At 42.7% G+C, this 17,008-nt stretch overlaps 1 protein-coding gene across 1 annotated transcript in view; it reads right to left on the reverse strand.

Moving 5' to 3' along the window:
- LOC145430302 (uncharacterized) overlaps positions 1–17,008 on the reverse strand; it is a 358,832-nt gene that overhangs the window by 60,747 nt on the left and 281,077 nt on the right. The gene's annotated exons all lie outside the window — the stretch shown is intronic.

A 17,008-nucleotide genomic window follows, 5' to 3' on the forward strand; every position in this document is an offset into this window, starting at 1 on the left:
TTATTCTAATCTTTATTATTATTATATTTTATTATTTTTCCGTACGTTTTTTGAAAGCCTACTCCTTCAAAACCGTTCAACTTAGAAAAACCATTCAAACACCGTTAGATTCCTATTCTTTTGGACAACACTGCTTCTATTTTTCATATTTTTAACATTTATATTTTTAATTTTATTCAACTTTATTCAACAAAAATTTATAATGTATTTCAATGGGGAGACCCTTCAAATCCTCATTCAACTTACTCATTTTTAAACTCTTACTACTTCCACATACATTGACATAGAGCCACCATTCAAACTTTAAAACGAAGACAAGACATTCAACTATTCAACTTGTATTTATCTTTTCAATATCTATTATACTTTTTCTTCAGTTCCAGTTTAAGTTTCATGATGTTTTTTCACCCGTTTCAGAGTTTATAATGGGTGTGTATGGGACGGAATGTTGGGGCTAGAGTGAGACAGCTCAACTGCTAGAGTGAGAGGAGCAAAAAAATTAATCTTAAAATCTTTTTTAAAACTGCTGCTGTGTCCACAGCGTTTGCTCTACAGGTATGATTTTACCCTCAAAACGTAGCCATGGCTGTCCTCTTTCATCCAATGTGTTTACTATTGTACTAGGTGTTATGGTTCTTTCATAAATGTCACCAATGCACAGCCTCCTCCCTCCAACTCTTCCATAGACTCTAATGTTAAAATGGCTCAGAAGGTTCGTTTGAAAATCAGAAGAGCATGGTGTCTTTCCACTGTCACCACGTCCATATAATAAGCTCCACAGGCATGAAAACTGAGAATTAGGTAGACTAGACATTGCTGTCGCTCACGGTGAAAGAATTTTGTCAATACGACTTTTACTTTTCATTTGGGAGCGATTTGTTTCGGCCTGACTTTTCTGTTCATTTTAAGCAGCAAAAGTGAGGCGCATGTCTGTGTACGTGTGTATGGAGCCATTGGGTGCGGTCACTATAGCAACCAGGCTCACACCTGCCTGCTTAACGAGCTCTCTCTCTCACTCTGCCAAGATTCATCTTAAACACTTCTCTTTCAACTGCTGCTGTCTCCACAGTGTTACAGCCATCATTTTACCCTCAAAACGTCGCCATCGTTGTTCTCTTTCCAACATCTTGTCTTTCAAAGCTCAGAGATGTAAACTTTTTAAACTGTGTGGATCCAAGTGGAGGGATCACATTTTAGTCATTCAGTGATTCAAAGAATATGACCTTTTAATATTCTTTCAGATGTTTTCTGACTCTAAATGTTCTTTTCTCATTTCTTAGGTTTTTCTAATTTACAATTAAAACATTTTCAGCTTTTTTCCAACTTCTTCTTCTGTGTAACCTTCAGCTTTTAGCAGTTCAGCACTTTTGTTTTCAGGTTAAATTCGGGTGTTTTTTTTAATCTCATTCAAGATTTTTAACTTAAATTCAGTAATTAATTCATTTCAGTGCATACATTCAGATTCAAGCATTCACACTGCAGTTTCTTCAGAAAATGCACTTTCTAGTTTATTCTGTATTCCGTACGTTTTTTGAAAGCCTACTCCTTCAAAACCGTTCAACTTAGAAAAACCATTCAAACATCGTTAGATTCCTATTATTTTGGACAACATTGCTTCTATTTTTCTCATTTTTAACATTTATATTTTTAATTTTATTCAACTTTATTCAACAAAAATTTCCCATGTATTTCAATGGGGAGACCCTTCAAATTCTCATTCAACTTACTCATTTTTAAACTCTTACTACTTCAACATACGTTCACATAGAGCCACCATTCAAACTTTAAAACGAAGACAAGACATTCAACTATTCAACTTGTATTTATCTTTTCAATATCTATTATACTTTTTCTTCAGTTCCAGTTTAAGTTTCATGATGTTTTTTCACCCGTTTCAGAGTTTATAATGGGTGTGTATGGGACGGAATGTTGGGGCTAGAGTGAGGCAGCTCAACTGCTAGAGTGAGAGGAGCAAAAAAATTAATCTTAAAATCTTTTTTAAAACTGCTGCTGTGTCCTCAGCGTTTGCTCTACAGGTATGATTTTACCCTCAAAACGTAGCCATGGCTGTCCTCTTTCATCCAATGTGTTTACTATTGTCCTAGGTGTTACGGTTCTTTCATAAATGTCACCAATGCACAGCCTCCTCCTTCCAACTCTTCCATAGACTCTAATGTTAAAATGGCTCAGAAGGTTCGTTTGAAAATCAGAAGAGCATGGTGTCTTTCCACTGTCACCACGTCCATATAATAAGCTCCACAGACATGAAAACTGAGAATTCAGTAGACTAGACATTGCTGTCACTCACGGTGAAAGAATTTTGTCAATACGACTTTTACTTTTCATTTGGGAACGATTTGTTTCGGCCTGACTTTTCTGTTCATTTTAAGCAGCAAAAGTGAGGCGCATGTCTGTGTACGTGTGTATGGAGCCATTGGGTGCGGTCACTATAGCAACCAGGCTCACACCTGCCTGCTTAACGAGCTCTGCCTGCCACTGTACCAAGATTCATCTTAAGCACTTCTTTTTCAACTGCTGCTGTGTCCACAGTGTTACAGCCATCATTTTACCCTCAAATTGTCGCCATTATTGTTCTCTTTCCAACACCGTATCTTTCAAAGCTCAGGCATTTAAACTTTTTAAACTGTGTGGATCAAAGTGGAGGGATCACATTTGAGTCATTCAGTGATTCAAAGAATATGACCTTTTAATATTCATTCAGATGTTTTCTGACTCTAAATGTTCTTTTCTCATTTCTTAGGGTTTTCTAATTTACATTTAAAACATTTTCAGTTTTTTTCCAACTCCTCCTTCTGTGTAACCTTCAGCTTTTAGCAGTTCAGCACCTTTGTTTTCAGGTTAAATTCGTTTTTTTTTTTTTTTTTTTTATCTCATTCAATATTTTTAACTCAAAATTCAGCAATTAATTCATTTCAGTGCATACATTCAGATTCAAGCATTCACACTGCAGTTTCTTCAGAAAATGCACTTTCTAGTTAAACTCTGAAACTCCTGAAATCCCTCACTCAAGAGTTCTTGCTCTGCTGCCGAAAAATACCGAGCGCGCTCCTTCGCCATTTTCGCCAACCAATCAGCGGGTTGCCGATCACTGTTTCTGCTATTGATGCGTATCCCCTTTTACGGCACCCAGTGATCGCACATTACTTCATCCAGCTGTACTAATCGTCAACAGCAGGTGTGTTCGGGGAACCGGATTAGCGAGCTCACGGTTAGCGCGATGATTTGATCTTGGATGTTTCATTTGATCTTGGATGTAGTAAGCGACGTACGAAGCACAGGGCCGGGGTGGATGAGTAAATGACAACATCATCCAGGTAGGCATCGCAGTTATTCATGCCCGCCAGTACTTTGGCCATAAGGCGCTGGAAAGTAGCGGGTGCATTACGCAACCCAAACGGCATAACCGTATACTGGAGAAAATGGTCCGGTGTAACAAAAGCAGATATTTCAGAGGCTCGGGGAGTTAAAGGTACTTGCCAGTAACCTTTTAACAAATCAAGTTTGGTTACAAACGATGCCGATCCCACTCTATCAATACAATCCTCCATTCTAGGAAGAGGAAATGAATCAGGTTTGGTAACAGCGTTAACTTTCCTGTAATCATTACAAAACCGAGGAGTGTTGTCGGATTTTGGTACTAGCACACACGGCGAACTCCATGCGCTGGCGCTCGGAAAGGCTAAACCGTGTTCTAAGAGATAGTCAACTTCCTTCTGCATTATCGCCCTTTTCACTGGGTTCACTCGGTAAGCATGTTGCTTAATCGGTTTATGTCCTTCCACATCAATATCGTGGCACAGGACCGCAGTTTGACGAGGGTGATCAGAAAAAAGTGATAAGTTGTTTTCTATCAGATCAGTGATGTCAGCTCGAGCGGGTTCAGACAGGTGGACTAAATATGTGTCTAAATCATTTAAGATCTCCGAATTTTTCAACCGGCCGCTACCCAGCGCTTCACTTTTCTGGAGTAGCCCGTCATCAGAGGGTTCATAGGGAGAAACAGTACTAGCGGCGCACACTGGAGACGGCGCACCCGAAGGACTCCTCGAGTGAAACGATTTTAACATATTAATATGACAAACCCTAGACTTTCTCCGGCGGTCTGGGGTCTGGATCACATAGTTGTTGTCACTGAGTTTTTGTTCCACCACATATGGGCCAGCGAACTGAGCTGATAAGCTGGACCCTACCACAGGCAACAACACCAACACTTTCTCTCCCGGCTGAAAACTTCTGCAAACAGCTTTTTTATCATAGCGAGTTTTCATTTTAGCTTGCGTATGTGACAGATTCTCTCGAGCTAACTGACATGCAAGGTGAAGCTTTTCCCGAAGTCCGCTAACATAATCCAGAACATTATGCTGAGTTTCAGAAGTTTCTGACAACCACCTCTCCTTCAGAAGGCGGAGGGGACCGCGGACCACGTGTCCAAACACCAGATCCATCGGACTGAATCCCAAGGATTCCTGAGTGGTTTCTCTGACTGCAAACAACAATAACGGCAGACCCTCATCCCATTCTCTATCCGACCCCGCGCAGAACTTGCGCAGCATAGCTTTGAGGGTTTGATGGAATCTTTCCAGAGCACCTTGACTTTCCGGGTGGTATGGACTGGATTTTACATGTTTTATGTGCAACTCCTCCACAACCTGTGCAAACATTTTTGAGGTGAAATTCGTTCCTTGGTCTGTTTGAACAACCTTTGGAAGCCCGAAAGTAGAGAAAAATTTAAGTAGTGCTTTTAGCACCGGTTTTGCTTTCAGCGTGCGTAGTGGAATTGCCTCTGGGTACCTTGTTGCTGAACACATTATTGTAAGTATGTATTGGTGTCCGGATTTGGTTTTTGGCAGGGGACCCACACAATCCAATATTACTTTTTCAAACGGCTCACCTATTACTGGAATAGGATGTAACGGAGCAGGTGGAATGGGTCTGTTAGGTTTCCCCGCCATCTGACATGTGGTACAGGTACGGCAATATGCCACCACATCAGCTTTCAACCCTGGCCAAAAGAAGTTGCGCAACACCCGATGATATGTTTTGTTCACCCCAAGATGTCCAGCCATGCTGGCATCATGCGCTAAGCTAAGCACCTGCCCTCGATGTGGCTTCGGCACCACCACCTGCGTAGCACCAGGCAAACCACACCGGTCAGAGGACCACCTCCTCATAAGAACTCCATCTTGCAAAAAATAAGAAGTGGGTGATTCACTTCCTGCACTCTTAGCTGCAGATAGAAAACAGGGAGCCAGTGATGAGTCATTCTGCTGAGCGGTTGTCAATGCATCCCTATTCAATTTCTCATCCAGCTCTGGCATCAGTTTCATCACATCGCTTTTTGTTCTGTCACTCTCACGGCTGGGAGATTTTCTCTCGTCTAGCGTCGCCATAAACGTGTCAGCAACATCCATAACGTCATCAAATTTGCATGACTGCGCACGAGTGATTGCACAAACAGGAAACACATTTGACAAAGGGGCGGCAACCTCAGTGACAGAAGAAATAGGCGTTTCCACCACTTCAGGCGGTGGGAAAACTGTCCCACCAGCCAAGTCATTTCCTAAAATAAACGAAACCCCTTTAATCGGCAACTGGGAACTCACCGCAACTTTGACATGCCCCGTTTTCACGGGCGAATGTAAATGGACTTTGTGTAACGGCGCCCGAAGAACGCTCATCTTAATTCCCCAAACCAACACATCCGAATCACAAGCAGTTTTATCTGACAATGGTAGTACACTATCCAACATAAACGACTGATGCACACCTGTGTCCCGAAGAATAGTAACAGGCACTTTGTCCCCCTCTTCTCCCGTCACAGAAACAAAGCCTTTCGTGATGAACGGTTTAAAACGTGGCTCTATTTCTGCATCCACATGGTGCAAATCACGGGTGAGAGTGGAATGCGATTTAGGCAAAAGGACAACTTTGATGAGACCTACGCCCGCTGGGTTTTTAGAGCCTTTGCGCTGCTCTTTCCTCCGGAGCGCAGGGCAGACAGCGATTAGATGTCCGGGTTCGCGACAATAAAAACAGTCGCGATTAACACCATCCTCCTGTCTATCTTTCAGTCCTATCTTTGGTGACTTTATCTTCCTTTCCTGTCCCACCCTAATATTCTGTGAGACAGCGGCTGAAAATATAGTTTTGTGGGTGAGAGTAAACTCATCAGCCATCACTGCCGCTTTAGCAAGTGAGGTCACCTTTTGCTCATTCAGATAAATAACTACTTGGTCCGGCAAAAATTTTTTGAATTCCTCTAACAAAAGAAGCTCTTTCAGCCCCTCGAAATCCTGTGCTTTACTGGCCTGCAACCATCGTTCAAACAGGCGACTTTTTTCACGGGCAAACTCCACAAATGTCTGATTGGCGGTTTTTTCACACTTCCTAAATTTTTGACGGTAGGCTTCTGGGACGAGCTCATATGCCTGCAACACAGTCTTCTTCATGACGTCATAATCCAGGCTATCTTCAATTGATAAACTGGTACACACCTCCTGGGCTTTGCCAACCAATTTGCATTGTAACAGCAGCGGCCAAAATTCCTTCGGCCAACTTAACGCGGCCGCTATACGCTCAAAAGCGTTAAAATAGGAATCCACTTCGGCCTCACGAAACGGGGGAACCAGTTTAACGTGTCTGGTGATGTCAAAACCTGTCGGGACCGCGGTGGACGTACTAGGATGACTAGAGGCAGATGTGGAGGGCTTTCGCTCCAGCTCCAAAGCTCTGACACGGAGGTGCATTGCTTGTACCTCAAGCTCTTTAGCACGGGCTTCCACCTCCCTTATACGGAGGGTCAAACGGAGATCTTCCGTAGACCGCCCCGCCAGGGGTTCCCCGGCCGTACCAGACTCAGCTGCTTCAGGCTTCGCCCCAGCAGCATCAGGGTCCGCCTCGGCTGTGTCAGAGCCCGCCTCAGCCGCATCAGAGTCTGCCTCGGCTGGTAGCACGTTAACAGGCCCTTTGGCATCCGACCCCAGCTCAGCCTCCGGAGTCACCTTCACACCCCCGCCATCAGGCTGCTCTACAGCTGCCTTCGGGGCAGGAAGAATGCCTCGCTCCACCAACTCTGCACACAAAGCGTCCCTAACCTCCGCTTTGCGGGCACCATAGGACACTTGAATATCATAACAACTAGCAATGATAAGCAAATCCGCTTTCCTGCACTTCACAATTCTATCCCACGAAGGCGAAGTAACAAAATCATCCAAAGAAAACTCCATAATTCCACACACCTACCACCCCCACACCCAAGAAAACCGCCAACAGACCAAACACACGCAAAAAAAACCACAGAAAAAGGCAGAGGACGAGCCCCCAATTCATGTTACGACCCGTCTAGGGCCAGGCCATAACATGAGCGAGGCACTCGCTTCCCCCCCAAGACCCAAGCAGTCACACGCAACAAATCCGTTAGATGTGAAGTGATTTATTTACAATGTGAATAAAGAGAACCAAAACGGGAGTGTCAACACTTCAGGGTGAGCCAAGGCCAAAACAATAAACAAAACAAACCTACACAAATCCCGCACCCCTGACCTCACCAAAATAAAGTCAAAAATAAAGACAGAGTCTGACCTCCTTAACCAACTCAAAAACAGGAGAAAACGGGTGATCAAAATAAACGGCAGCTCACCCCTACCCACTCCACTTCCACAATTTTCGCGCGTATACTGCAGCCAGCGGCTACCACAGGACTACTGCTGGGTGATGAGGAGAAATGCGAGGACCTCTCCCGCTGTAGCACTCCAGCCTCCTTTTATTGGGCGGGTCCTCCAGCTGGATCCAATCACGCCGGGGCAGTAAGTCCACGCACCAATCGGAACAGGGCCCTGGCACAGCTAAATTAACATAGACAAAAACACAGCACCTGCACAAACAAACACACGGACATACAAGTTCGTAACAGTGCAGCTGCCAAGATGCCACTTGCCACCAGTTTGGCCATATTTCAGAGCTGCAACATCACTGGAGTGCCCAAAAGCACAAGGTGTGCAATACTCAGAGACATGGCCAAGGTAAGAAAGGCTGAAAGACGACCACCACTGAACAAGACACACAAGCTGAAACGTCAAGACTGGGCCAAGAAATATCTCAAGACTGGTTTTTCTAAGGTTTTATGGACTGATGGAATGAGAGTGAGTCTTGATGGGCCAGATGGATGGGCCCGTGGCTGGACTGGTAAAGGGCAGAGAGCTCGAGTCCAACTCAGACGCCAGCAAGGTGGAGGTGGAGTACTGGTTTGGGCTGGTATCATCAAAGATGACCTTGTGGGGCCTTTTCGGGTTGAGGATGGAGTCAAGCTCAACTCCCAGTCCTACTGCCAGTTTCTGGAAGACACTTTCTTCAAGCAGTGGTACAGGAAGAAGTCTGCATCCTTCAAGAAAAACATGATTTTCATGCAGGACAATGCTCCATCACACGCGTCCAAGTACTCCACAGCGTGGCTGGCCTCTACACTTTTACACATTCAGTGACACTCAGTACATCACATTGCTGCCGGTGTGGAGCAACTATGCCATAAGTGAGTGGCAATTCTGAACACAAAACACTCATAACACAATAGTCAAACTAACTTGTAACCCAGGCCTTTACAATATGATCCGGCGCATTAAACAAGAGAAACATACGATCTTTACAATATAAAACACTTTAAGATTGTTGTGATTTGGCACTATATGTCACGGCTGGCGGCGTGAGCCGTGTGGTGTAGGAGGAAAAGGACCCAAAATGCAGGCAGTTGACTGGTGATGAGAATGAAGTTTTATTTGCAGAAGTGGAGCGACTAAACAGGTAGTGAGGCAAGACGAATGACTGAAAAAACCTAGACTGGGAAAACTAAATAACAAACCTAAGCATGAAACGGGGAGCGGAGAATGCAGAGAGACGTAGTTACACCGAGAAACACAGACGATCCGACGATGAACAGAAGCCAACACACACTATAAATACACACTAGGTAATGAGGAGATGACATGCAGGGGTGGACACAGCTGACACTAATGGACATGATGAGAGGCAGACCTACAAAGTAAAACCGGAAACACCCAGACTGTTTTGCAACAAAAACACAGGGACCTGAACGGAGCACAGAGGGGAGACACAGGTAGGGATAATAAACACGACAACCAACCCAAAGAATTAATACAGAATCAGAATAAACACCAAACACAAGATGAACCCAAAAAGAAACACAAAACGCTGGGTCAACGACCCAGGATCATGACACTATATAAATACAATGTAATTCAATTATGTTGAATGTGAGTTTATAACTGTCTGTTATAGGTCACTGGTATTTATTTTATATTTTTTTGAACTAATATCTTTGTTATATGCATGCCTGCCTATTTATGATTTCAACATGATCAGTAAACTTAATATAGCTTCTTTTTCAAATCATAAAGTCAGAGATCCTCAATTCAGCCTCACTCATCCCATCATTCCATCTTAGACCTTGTCTAAGCCCGAGGTCAGCATTAGCACAAACATGCCACTCCACACAGAATCTCAATGAGAGACCAAATGTTAGAATCATTTAATTCATCAGGTTGTATTTTCTTATTCATCATATTGATTAAACTTGTATATTATATTCTGATTAGAATGAAGGATTATTTTCAAAATCACATATAGGTAAATTCTGTTTTAACACTCTAGAGGAAGAGAAGACATTGCAGTAACATGAAGACAATACACAAAGACCAGAAGGATGAAACAGAAGAAGGAACAATTAGACAAACACTGTGGGAATCAAACACAAATAAATCCAAGAAGGAACTGAAACTAAATACAAATCAGCGCTAGGACCCCAAGCGCTTATGGATCCTAGTAAAGCGCTATACAAATACAGGCCATTTACCATTTACCATCAATGAGCACTCACCCAGACCTCACCATCTGCTTTGCCCCCATGTCACAACCTGCCTGCGGACAAGACAAGATAAAACTCTTGCTCACTTATTGGCCATCTCCCCAGTGAACCTACTGACGACGCCAATACAACCGGGAAAACGCTCTCTCCAGAATCAAAACAAAACCCCCACTCTCTCTCTTCCCCAACTCGCGCTCATTTCCCTGCACACACCAACCAACAAACCTTTTCTCGGTTTCAGTGATTCTATTCACCGGCCCCTGAACAACGACTCCTTTGCCCATTTCCTGTTCATAATTGCAAGCACCTGATATAGTTTATTGGTCATGTTGTTGTATTCCAAGTGTCAAGTTTCTGTATAAGAAAGCTTTCACGTCTAGCCGCCTCAACAAAGAAGCTGTATACAAAAAGGGACGAGCAATTGCTGTATTTACTGAGAAAGCTTAGATCCTACAATACATGCAGCAAAATGATGGAGATTTTCTGTCACTGTGGCAAGCACAGCGTAGATTGTGCGGCTTGCTGGTGGAGCAGTATCAGAGCTTATGGGCAATGCTGGCCATTCTCGATCAGTGCCACAAGGACATATACAGGGAAACTGTCATATCTTATGCAGTTACTCTCTTTAATCTGTGTCCTCAGTAAACATTTTTCCTAATTACCCGTGAAAGTGATAAACATCTTTATCTTAGTAAAGCTTAAAGAATTTAGTTTCACAGCTGCTAACAAGAAAATATTAGAAACTTTTATTTGGTTATTTTTATTTGTATTAATACTTATGAGTAAAACAATTTAATCTGGTTGCCCAGAAACTAATAGAACATACAGTCTGTTTACTATAAGTGTTATTATTGTTAATTAATAAGTAATAAGTTCTTGAAATACTGGTTGAAAATTAAGTAATGCTTTCATGATATAGTGTGTCTTTGCCATGGTAGTGATCTGTGACCAAGTGAAAGTTTGACATTATGCTGATTGTTTTTGAATACTCTGTGATTCTTAGGTTCATGGTTATTTTTACGTCATGTATTAAGTATGTTTCAGTTAGTCCTGAGCTCTGTTATTTTTCAGTTTCTCTCCCTCAGATTCTAATCTTCAGGACCTGAAAACTCTTCAAATTAAATTGTCTCAGCAGGATGCAACTTTTATCAAACACTTAAATCTCATGCAGGCACCGAATGACAACACCCAGAATTTATTTCTGTGTTACTCAAATGGGGTCAGCTACTAAGCCTTTAGCAAAAGACTTCACATTCACACAGTCAGGTTGAACTACACTTTGCATCTGTTTCTCTAACTCAGATGGCTCATAGCATAAAAAAGACTTTAAAAAAAAAGTGAAACTTCGCGCCTCTGATACGCTCACAGCATCAGGTGTAAGGTTGTGGTGGCAAAAATGCACTTTGTCAGTGGTTGTGAAATAGAGGGTGACTTCCTGACAAGATGTTGTAGTGTGAAAAAATAAGTATGCACAGATGTGACAGGGAAAAACACATATAGTCAACTAGTTAGTCATCGACAAGCAATGTAGAGTTCACAAATTTAATATTTTTAAATGTTAAAAGTACAATAAAATTTTTAATCTTTTAATTTTTTTTATTAAATGTTCTAGCAGGGATTGGGTGAGTGCAGAGTGAGGGGAAAAAATAAAAATGTAATTTTCAGCTTTCGCTTTCATCAAGAGGCTTATCTGAAAGATAAAAGTGTTTTTGACATTTTTCTTGTATCAGTAGGAATAGAAAAGCTGACATTTTTTAAATTGGTGTCTTTGTTTGTATATAAACTGTTAAGGGAAACATTTACTTTTCAATTTAAAGTGATTAAATGTTTTTGAGTAAATCCAATTTCAGCATTATAACTCCTCCTACACAAGAGCTCTCTAAATGACTGTCTTAGCTTTGAGCTGTAACCCTGTGCACCTCCTCTGACTTCTTCTTTCTGCAGAAGAAATACCTCACTCTTCTGCCCAATTAAAAAAAAACTTGTAGTTTTAATGGATGTAACACAATGAAATCCATCATTAGTGCTTCATCATTCTTGTAAAGCAAAATAAATTTGTGCTTTCTGATCAATCTGATGAATGTCTGGTATGACCTGAAACCTGTCTTCTAAATACACAGAGCACACAGACATTTTTGATTAAAAAAAAATACAGTACAAAATCAGTAGGGATCAGTGATTAGTAGGTCAACCCATATAATCTAAAATACTTTTGATGTAATTTCCTCATTTGCATTTTTTCCTCTTCAATGAATGAAGTTCAACACAGCCAGTTTTTTTTTATTATCTCAGTTGGAGATAATAGGATATCATTGTAGTGGTTTACAACTTTCTCTGTTGGCTTTTTGCTTCAGGCTCTGTGCACACTCACAGTTAATGGGTCTTATGACTCTTCTTCTGCAAAAAGTGATCCCTATGAGTGCCACATACTCCAGTCAGACACAACAACATGTCCACTGTAATTTTGTTAACACTTATAAATTCTGCTAACTTTTTCCTTTCAAATGCCTCTAGGGCTGAGTTTCTGTGTGTTCTCTTGTACTCTTGTACTTTTAAGCTAACAGACACAAGGTGGCACCCCTCTGTCCCAGCTCACTGACCTACCAGTGACAGCTCTCTTCCTCTTACTGAAGCTGTTCTTGTCTAAATTGACACCACACTATCTCCATACACTCAGGTCATATGATGATAATGTGGTTATTAAAAATCTGTAAATAACACAAAATAAAATAGTAAAATAATAATGACAATGTGACATACAGTTTGCACTTAATTCAGTAGTTTTAATAGAATAGAATAATCCTTTAATTGTCCCACAAGGGGAAATTTGGTTGTAACAGCAGCAAGAAAGACACATATACAAACAAACAGTACACAAGACACAAAACAGAAATACGCAATTTTTACATATTTACATCAAGGACGATGGTTACCAAAAATAGAGTACTGTACAGTTATTAAAATTAAATAAAATTAAATACAGATAAGAGGCAAACCCAGGTTATAGTGTGAATCGGTTGATAAAATAGTGCCAAGTTACAGCGCTGATGTGAACATCTATGTTTGTTGGGAGCAGTTCTGATTGTATAGTCTGACAGCTGCAGGGATGAAGGACCTGCAGAAACGCTCTTTCATGCATCGAGGATGCAGCAGTCTGTCACTGAAGGAGCTCTGCAGTTCAGCAACATTTCCATGCATGGGGTGGGAGACTCTGTCCATCAGAGATGTTATTTTGGCCAGAGTCCTTTTGTCTCCCACCACCTGCACTGGGTCCAGGGTGCATCCCAGAATAGAGCTGGCCTTCCTAGTGAGTTTATCCAACCTCTTCCTCTCAGCTGCCGATAAACTGCTGCTCCAACATACAACACTGTAAAAAATGATAGATCCCACCACAGAGTCATAGAAGGTCTTTAAAAGCGCTCCCTGGACTCCAAATGACCTCAGCCACCTCAGCAGGTAGAGTCTGCTCTGACCCTTCCTGTAAAGAGCATCGGTGTTGTGGCTCCAGTCTAGCTTATTGGTACCTTATAGGCCGTACCAATAAGATACTAAAAACTTATACATAAATTGTGGTTTACTTATGCAAAAATGCAAAAATTGTAAGCCAATTTACAATACATAATCTGTATTATACTTAAAACATGCTGTAATTAAACAAATCAGGGAGATTTTAACAGAGTGAATCTCAAACGGACATTTCACAACCTTCACCAGCACATCAACTGCCCCACCCGGGGCACGAGGACATTAGACCACTGCTACACCCCGTTCAAGAACTGTTACAAGGCTCAGCCCCTGCCGGCATTTGGAAAATCGGACCATTCCGCCATCTCCCTCATGCCTGCTTACAAACAAAGGCTAAAGCAGCAACCACCAATCAGGAGGGAGGTCGCTCGCTGGACGGACAAATCGGTGGCCGCGCTGCAGGACGCACTGGATGACGCACTGGATGACGCAGACTGGGACATGTTTCGGCGCAGCTCTGATGACATCAACATGTTTACGGAAGCGGTTGTGGGATTTATCGGGAAACTAGCGGACGACACAGCAGAAAGAACTATCATCCGAACGTTTCCCAACCAGAAGCCGTGGGTGGATAAAAACATCCGCGACGCTCTGAGATCACGCACCGCTGCCTACAATGAAGGGCTTGTCTCTGGTAATATGGACCTATACAAGGCTGCGTCCTACAACGTGCGCAGCGCGGTCCGAAAGGCAAAGCGGAGCTACAGGGAAAAACTAGAGTCACAGCTACGACAGTGCGACTCTAGGAGCCTGTGGAAAGGACTGCGGACTATAACGGACTATAAACGACCAGCTTCTTCAATGATGAATGCAGATGCTTCACTGGCTGATGAGCTGAACACGTTTTATGCTTGCTTCGACGCCGCAGCAATTAAAACAACAAACGGCTGCGCGCGCTCGGAGTGCACCAGTGAAGAAAATGCATTCGTCATCACAGAGCATGCCGTGAGGAACACCTTCAGGAGGGTAAACACCAGGAAGGCAGCAGGACCAGATGCAATCCCTGGCCGGGTCCTTAGAGCCTGCACTGATCAACTAGCACCGGTGTTCACAGAGATCTTCAACCTCTGGCCCAAGCTGTGGTTCCCACGTGCTTCAAACAGTCCATTATTGTCCCTGTTCCAAAGAAACAACAGCCCGCTTGCCACAATGACTACCGTCCAGTAGCACTGACTTCAATTGTGATGAAGTGTTTTGAAAGACTGATGAGAGATCACATCACTTCTTCACTTCCTCCCACCATCGACTCACTTCAGTTTGCTTACCGGACTAATCGTTCCACAGACGATGCCATATCTCACCTGCTCCACACATCCCTGAGTCACCTGGACACTGGCAGAGGGAATTATGTTAGGATGCTGTTCGTGGACTACAGTTCAGCATTCAACACAATAATTACCTCTAAGCTTTTCACCAAGTTGACGGATCTAGGACTCAGCTCATCACTGTGTCAGTGGATCCTCAACTTCCTCACAGACAGACCCCAATCAGTGAGGGTGGGAAAACAAGTCTCCCCCTCCATCTCACTCAGCACTGGAGTGCCTCAGGGCTGTGTTTTAAGCCCCCTGCTGTACTCACTGTATACTTATGACTGTGTAGCCACATCCGACACCACCTCCATTGTCAAGTTTGCTGACGACACTGCTGTTGTGGGCCTGATCTCCGACAACATCGAGACGGCCTACCTGGAGGAGATTAGGAACCTGGAGACCTGGTGCCAGGAGAATAACCTCCTCCTAAACATCAGCAAGACTAAGGAGCTGATCGTGGACTTCACTACAAAGCAGGCGAGGAATTACAAACCCCTCATCATCAGTGGCACGCCAGTGGAGAGAGTGGACAGTTTCCGATACCTGGGTGTCCACATCACTCAGGACCTGTCATGGTCCTGTCACATCAACACCCTGGTTAAGAAAGCCCGTCAGCGTCTCTTCTTCCTCAGAAGACTTAGAGACTTCCATCTGCCACTGAAGGTGCTCAAGAACTTCTACTCCTGCACCATCGAGAGCGTCGTGACGGCAAACATCTGCACCTGGTTTGGGAACAGCACCAAGCAGGACAGACGAGATTTGCAAAGGGTGGTGCACTCGGCAGAACGCATCATTCAATCAGAGCTCCCTGACCTGCTGTCCATCTACACCAAGCGGTGCAAGTCCAAAGCTAGGAAGATTATGATGGACCTCTCCCATCCCAACAATGGACTCTTCTCACTGTTGAGGTCTGGGAAGCGCTTCCGCTCCCTTAAGGCCAAAACAGAGAGAATGAGGAGGAGCTTCTTCCCCCAGGCTATTCGGGGCCTGAACCAGGTGTAGGACTGGACTCTCCCAAACACGTCACTATAAGACTGGACTCTCACACACGTCACCACACGCACCACCATACATTTCCTATAATCCCATAATTCCTATAATTTATAATCCTTATCTTTATAATCTCTTCTGCTATTTGCACATTCTTTACTGTAAATTCCTAAGTTAATTTGTAAATTTTGTAGTAAACTGTAAATTGTAAATATTGTAAAACTTTTCTTCTGTCATTTAATGGTCGGGCATTGTACAGCAACAAGCATTTCACCCCCATGTCATACTGTGTATGGTTGTGTGTGTGTGACAAATAAAATTTGAATTTGAAATCAGTGAAAATGTGAAGATTTTAAATCGCAAATCTGAACACAACCTGCTCCAAGTGAGGTTGTGTTCAGCGTAGGGAACTGTAACCCTGAGCCAGCTCCCACTTCTAGAAGCAGAGTAAAGTCAGTCATAAAATGCATATATTAGGTACTATATACACAGTTTTAGAAAATGAGACATAAGAATTGCATGAAATCTGAAGAGGTGAGTGTGATTTTAAACATTTAAACATATTCAGTGTCACAAATGAATACAAAATATTACTTAAAATATAAAAAGGAAATAAAATAAAGTAAATGTAACTGTCTAAAGCCAGAAACAAGGGTAATATACACTAGTGAGCGTCAAAACCATGGTCCATGGTCAACCAAGACCATTTTGCAAGTCTGTGTTTTCAAATTGGGTAAAACTCCAAGCTTAGCAAAGGTCATACATTCGCACAGTCAGGCTTGCTCTAATCTGCATCTGTTTCAATTTATCACACTCAGTTCATAAGAAATCACAGAGAGACTTGAAAAAAAGTGAAACTTTGCGCCTCAGATGTGTTCGGATCATTGGGCGTTAGGTTATGTTGACAAAAGTGCACTTTACCGGTGGTGGACTTGCAGACAAAGAGGGTGACTTCCTGAGAAAGATCATAATCTGAACTAGTAAGCATATACAGATATGAAAAGGTGTCAAAAGTAGCAGAGTCAACTGTTAGTCATCTAGCAGGGTTCTGACATTATTTTTAGATGCTCAAAGTATTACTGAATACTGTTTCTTAATCCTAAACTGGAACATACAATGAGTGAGCTATGCCGACACATTTAAAGTAAATGGCTTTAATTTTGACTTAATGTGCACATTCGATACCTGCATAGAACATTTACTTTCATTTACTTTTTTCACCCATAGACATGAAGTACCCACATATTGAATCCAGGGATATTCAACCAACTCATGCTACATGCAT

Source organism: Astatotilapia calliptera, chromosome 8, assembly GCF_964374335.1.
Source record: "Astatotilapia calliptera chromosome 8, fAstCal68.1, whole genome shotgun sequence".
Classification (NCBI taxonomy): Eukaryota; Metazoa; Chordata; class Actinopteri; order Cichliformes; family Cichlidae; genus Astatotilapia; species Astatotilapia calliptera.